A 6,194-nucleotide genomic window follows, 5' to 3' on the forward strand; every position below is an offset into this window, starting at 1 on the left:
AATATATTTCTGTATAAAACTGCAACCCTTGAGATAGTTTACAGTGTTTGAAAGAAATCAATACCATATTACTATTACTGTGTGAAAAGTGGCATGATGATAATAAAAAAATGCATGTACTCAAAGTTTGTGAGAATAATCTGTCTGTCCCAGTGAAAAATCAGTTAAATGAGTTGCTAACTGCGATAATGCTTTGAAAAGGCCAGTATTGCATGCAGAATGCTAAAACTCTGTATTTCTGGGTGTGTCTGTTGTACAGCAGCACTTTTATACAATTTTTCTTTGTTGTTGGTCAAGAAAATTTCATGAAATGAAAGAATAGCAAATTGCTTTTTGGGCTTTATCCATCTCAAAAGGAAAACAATAATCCATTAAATGTTGGGAGTATTAGTAATGAGGAAATTATTAAAATACATGCCTTAGAGAGAGGAGAGTTTGTATAAAAAGTCAGAAATTATATGCTGCAATATTATGGGGAAAAAGATGTAACATAATTGGGAGTGAAATGAGAAGCTAAGCATCACTGAATCCATCAGTGACTGGGCTAGGGTCAATTCACCCAAAACCCTAAAGTAATTGGAAATTTGCCCTAAAGTAATTGGTTACTGACATGTCTAAAATCAATCAAAAGTCAGTAATGAGCCAGAAATACTAGTCCCCTTTATCTATTTGCGTGAAATAGAGTTGTCAGTTTTGGAGTATATATAAAATACAACCTCTAGTGTGTGAAGGAGTTCCAAAAGGTGAATGCTCTTGTGTCAGATGGGAATGAATCTTCTATTTTCTTCTGAATCACTGATTCAGAGAGTAGACATCAAGTTGTTTTCCGGACCAGTTATGAGCAACAAGTGTTAGATTATATTCATTTAATGTTTTAACATGTTACATAAATCTACTGTCATTTCTAGTTCCCTTGAGATCCATGTAACTACCTGTCTGCTGCATTCCAGGACCCAGCAGGATCTCGCATAGGAGCAAGAACTCAGTGGAGGAGTGATCAATCAGTAATCCAATGGCACTGAAGTAGTTTCTTACCCCTCTCTTCATTGTTGCTACAACAATGAATGAGAACTTGGGGCAAATCTGAGATGTCAAAGCATACATTACCTTAGCAGCCCTGACAGGGGTTTCACTCTCTGAGCTCATGTTATCTCACAGATAAGGAGCCTTGTAGCTTTCCACCAAACAAAAAAACGAATCTTGGACTACCCTTTGAAGTTGTGGAGACAGTTAATGAGGCCATCTGTAATAAAATCAGGCTTCATCAGTCAGCTGTGAAATCATTATTATTGGAGAATGGTTCAAAATTCCCTTAGATCAGTTTATTTATAAGCAGAAAGGAAGATCTTTCTGAAGACCATAATCTGCATTTAACCTCTGGAAAACCTGCAGTCATGCTACATCAGAATTACAGACTTAAGCCACCAGGGACCTAAAAAGTTCTTCAGTCTCGCCCCTGATACAAAACAGGCTCAATCATGGGATCAGACCAGCCTTTATTCTGTGGAAGCTGTGTCCGTCTTACAGGCTGCTTCTCCAAGATGATCTTTAACAGGCTACTTTCTGTCACCTGCTGCCTATAATAGCACTTTTCAGGCCATATTGTTCTCTGATTTCTAGAAAATGTGAAAGGAAAACCTCTTCCTGGGACAGGCAGCTTCCCGTCCCTTTTGCTTCCATCATTTGAACCTACAAAGAAAGTTCCTTATGACACTTGTCAGGTAAATCCCTATTGCTACTCAAATCACTCAGAAGTGGCACTCTACACATTCCTTTTCATGCAGAAAAATGTAGTTTTGTCCAAAAACCTGCCGCAAAACACTTTAATCAAAGGGAGTTTTACATAAAAGTGTTTTGTTTGGGGTTGTTTTGTTGTGTTTTTTGTTTTATTTTGGTTTGGTGGTTTTTTTGTTACTTTATCTTTTACTTTTACATCAAACAGAGTATGCTAATAAATCCTGATTTAAGTTCATAATTACAAGGATACTTTATCTGGACCACAAAAACTCCACACACAGTTTCATTCTTGAGGCTCTTGATGATTCTTTGGAGCCTGATCCAATAGTGAGTTTGTTTCAGATCAAAGATTATCCACAAACATTAGAGTTCTCGTTAGAATGTCAACAAATTTCTTCTTTCTTCTTATGCCAAATTTGATTCTGTCAGAGCTTAAATAACTTTGATGTGAAAAACTTTGCAAAACTCTATAAGCTGAAATTTTCAGCTTTATGTGGCTTGAGATTTTCTTTTATAGCATTGCTGGTCATTAGCTTCTACAGCTAAATTTATCTGGGATTTTGATTTGAAGATATTGTTTCAAATATTTTATTTTTTTGTTAATATATGTAGCAATCAAATTATTGTTCTTAACAGATTCAAATCTTAGTAAAATACAGCTTTTGGTTGTCCCTGTAGAAGTCTACACTGAGAGTCACTGGAAAATGAAGCTGTCTGTAGCATTTTACCTTCCAGAAGAGGTAGCCTCATACGGATGTCATTTTTTGGCTTGTAGCAAAGCATGTTTTGTGCATGGATGGCAACATACAGCCTTATTTTATTCAGGCCTTTGTTATTTCTCTTCTCTTCTCTCCTCTCCTCTCCTCTCCTCTCCTCTTCTCTTCTCTCCTCTCCTCTCCTCTCCTCTCCTCTCCTCTCCTCTCCTCTCCTCTCCTCTTCTCTTCTCTTCTCTTCTCTTCTCTTCTCTTCTCTTCTCTTCTCTTCTCTTCTCTTCTCTTCTCTTCTCTCTTCTCTCTCCTCTCCTCTCCTCTCCTCTCCTCTCCTCTCCTCTCCTCTCCTCTCTTCTCTTCTCTTCTCTTCTCTTCTCTTCTCTTCTCTTCTCTTCTCTTCTCTTCTCTTCTCTTCTCTTCTCTTCTCTTCTCTTCTCTTCTCTTCTCTTCTCTTCTCTTCTCTTCTCTTCTCTTCTCTTCTCTTCTCTTCTCTTCTCTTCTCTTCTCTTCTCTTCTCTTCTCTTCTCTTCTCTTCTCTTCTCTTCTCTTCTCTTCTCTTCTCTTCTCTCTTCTCTCTCCTCTCCTCTCTTCTCTTCTCTTCTCTTCTCTTCTCTTCTCTTCTCTTCTCTTCTCTTCTCTTCTCTTCTCTTCTCTTCTCTTCTCTTCTCTTCTCTTCTCTTCTCTTCTCTTCTCTTCTCTTCTCTTCTCTTCTCTTCTCTTCTCTTCTCTTCTCTTCTCTTCTCTTCTCTTCTCTTCTCTTCTCTTCTCTTCTCTTCTCTTCTCTTCTCTTCTCTTCTCTTCTCTTCTCTTCTCTTCTCTTCTCTTCTCTTCTCTTCTCTTCTCTTCTCTTCTCTTCTCTTCTCTTCTCTTCTCTTCTCTTCTCTTCTCTTCCCAAACCTTCCCTTCCCCACTCAGACACAGATTTTGAATTTTATACAAATGGTTGATATATTTCAGGAGTAGCTGATATGATCTTTGTTTATAGGACTTGGCACTGCAATCTTGCAGCTAGAAGTATGGCACTGTCTCTATGAGCAACTCCTTGGGAATGCAAGAAGATGCTCAACCTACTCTCTAATTTTGCAAAATGTCAACTCCTTGTATAGAGCTCAAATGATGATTAGGTACCCTTTATTGACATAACCAAAATTCAGATACATGCATAAGGAACTGCCAAAATAATTTCAACAAGTCAAGTCTGAAAAGTTTAGCAAGATATAGCACACAAACAGCATTTGTTTCAATTAAACATACAAAGACAGTCTACAGTCTAAACCTTTATTTACATTTTTTTTTTATTCACAAAGTCCTTTGTTCCTAATTTAGACAAACACTGTACTCATGCATTGTATTATTAGATCAATTAGGTTATTAACTATGGTTTATACATACATTGTGATTATGATATCTTATGTTACATTAAACTCTTATCTCCTTATCTCAATCCTAAATTTTGGGCGTTACTTCTCCCCTCGTTTTTGTGTTGGGAGGAGTAGGCAGGTTAGCCCCTGTGTTAACCTGTTACACTATCTGATGGTACTTCACAGGTGTCACACTTTGCTTTTTGATTTTAACTTCTAACAGCTATTTTAATGTGATTTATTTTTTTTTCAGAGACAAGGCACAGGTCTGGGCAGGTTATTGTTTGCATTTTACATAGTGGATTGTTGATCATCTGTGGCAATGCCAGTGACAAGCAGTGTGAGCAATCTGGCAGTGCAGGCCTAGAGCCTGACATGGTGGTAGGCCATGCTCAGCATAAGTGCAGAGCCAGCTATCTGTGTACCAAAACAGTGCTGTCTTGCAGCACTGTAACTAAAGCAATGCACTGGTAGCTATAAACATAGCAAGTTATCCTGGGACAACAGGTCATGCACCTGCATCAACAAACCTCACGTGTCACCAGTAGTTGGACCAATAATCTATAGTAGTGTGATGTGTGGTCACTAATAGGGAACCAAGGAGTCCATGCCAACAAGGCACCCTGAGTTTATATAAGTTGTGGTTTCCCTTGCTACGTACTTCTACTTCTTCTTCTTCTGCCTGTCCTATCTCTTCTCCTTCCATGTTTTACTTTGCTGTGCTATGCTCTCACCATAGGCCTGAGCCATAGGCCTGCAAGACTGGAACAATAAAGGATCAGTACCCAATCACATTGGTCAGCCGTATTGATTCCAATAATCTTTGTCACTAAAATCATCTCCCTTTTTCTCTTTGCCATTTTTTGGCCTCAGTGTCAATCTTAGTATCGGTGAGTATGGTGACATAGAATTTGAGAGAACACAGTTGAGGAAGGAAATGTCTTTTGTTGAACTGCTTCAGTCAGACTTTTATTTCTGGTGTTGGCTCATATGTAACAACTGACAGAAAAGTGCCTTTGCTAAAAGATTATCTGGTTGCATCCTTTTTCCCACCAGCCTTAGAAAACTCAGTCCATATTACTGAGTGCTATGAAGGTCTCAGAAAATCAGAATTTCATGTTGCTCAGTTAATTATTATAGTGAATATTTTAAAAAAGTTCAGAATGAAACTTAAAAAAATTGTTAGTTTCTTTTTTAATTGTGAATATTGAAGAATGTCTTTATACATATAAAGTGAGTATAAATTACCGTCTTACTCTTTTCTGTTTTGCAGGTCATGTTTATCAATTTTCCCACATCAGATTCATAGATTTTTGCTAAGGATTCTGAGCTTCTATAGAGTATCTGTTTTAAAATTAAAATCTAGTTGACTAATGAGTTCATACATCTTTTCCTTTCATTTTCTCTTTGTTCTTGACCATTTGGACTTCCTAGAAATTATTCCAGTGAGCCCACAGGTGACAACATTTTTAAAGCAAAATGTTTACATATGCTGAGCTATTGATTGTATTGATAAATTTCTGATCATCAGGTTTAATCTCTATTTCACTTTAATTCTTTAAGTTTGAGGTTTTTTTTTATCAGATCACTGTAAATGTCTCTGCAGAAAGGAAAATAGAATAGAATAGGATAGAATAGAATAGGATAGAATAGACTAGAATAGAATAGAATAGAATAGAATAGAATAGAATAGAATAGAATAAACCAGGTTGGAAGAGACCTTTGAGATCATCCTGTCCAACCTATCATCCAACACCACCTAATCAACTAAACCATGCCACCAAGCACCCTATCAAGGCTCCTCCTGAACACCTCCAGTGATGGTGACTCCACCACCTCCTCAGGCAGCCCATTCCAATGGGCAATCACTCTCTCTGTGAAGAATTTCTTCCTAACATTCAGTCTGAACCTCCCCTGGTGCAGCTTGAGACTGTGTACTTCAACAAGGGTTTTATTTATTGCTTATTTTTATTGTTTTCCTAATGCTTTTTCTTAATTCATACACTGAGGGGAAGGGGGGCAAAAAAAGAGGGGAGACATATTTAGTTTTTACTGAGCTTTCAGATTTTCTTAGTTGCTCAGTTATCTTTCTGACAGTCTGTATTGAAGGCTTTTACAGATCACAGCTCTTCTGTGAAAACAATATATTATTTTTAAATTTAAATTGCTTGGGAATGTAACTCTAAAAAGGCAACTGATTTCTGTTCACCCCACGCTTTTCCTCTAGCATCAGTTGGATTTTCTGGTTTTAAGTGGCAGATTGATCAATAAGTACACTTCACTAGATGAATTCTGCCTAATGAGCTACTGTCTGCTTCCTTTTCATTACCTGGTATCTCCTACAGTAGTCTGAAAATTTGGATTTCTAGAAGGCAGAAGAGGAGAT

Source organism: Dryobates pubescens, chromosome Z (genome assembly GCF_014839835.1).
Source record: "Dryobates pubescens isolate bDryPub1 chromosome Z, bDryPub1.pri, whole genome shotgun sequence".
In the NCBI taxonomy this organism is placed as follows: Eukaryota; Metazoa; Chordata; class Aves; order Piciformes; family Picidae; genus Dryobates; species Dryobates pubescens.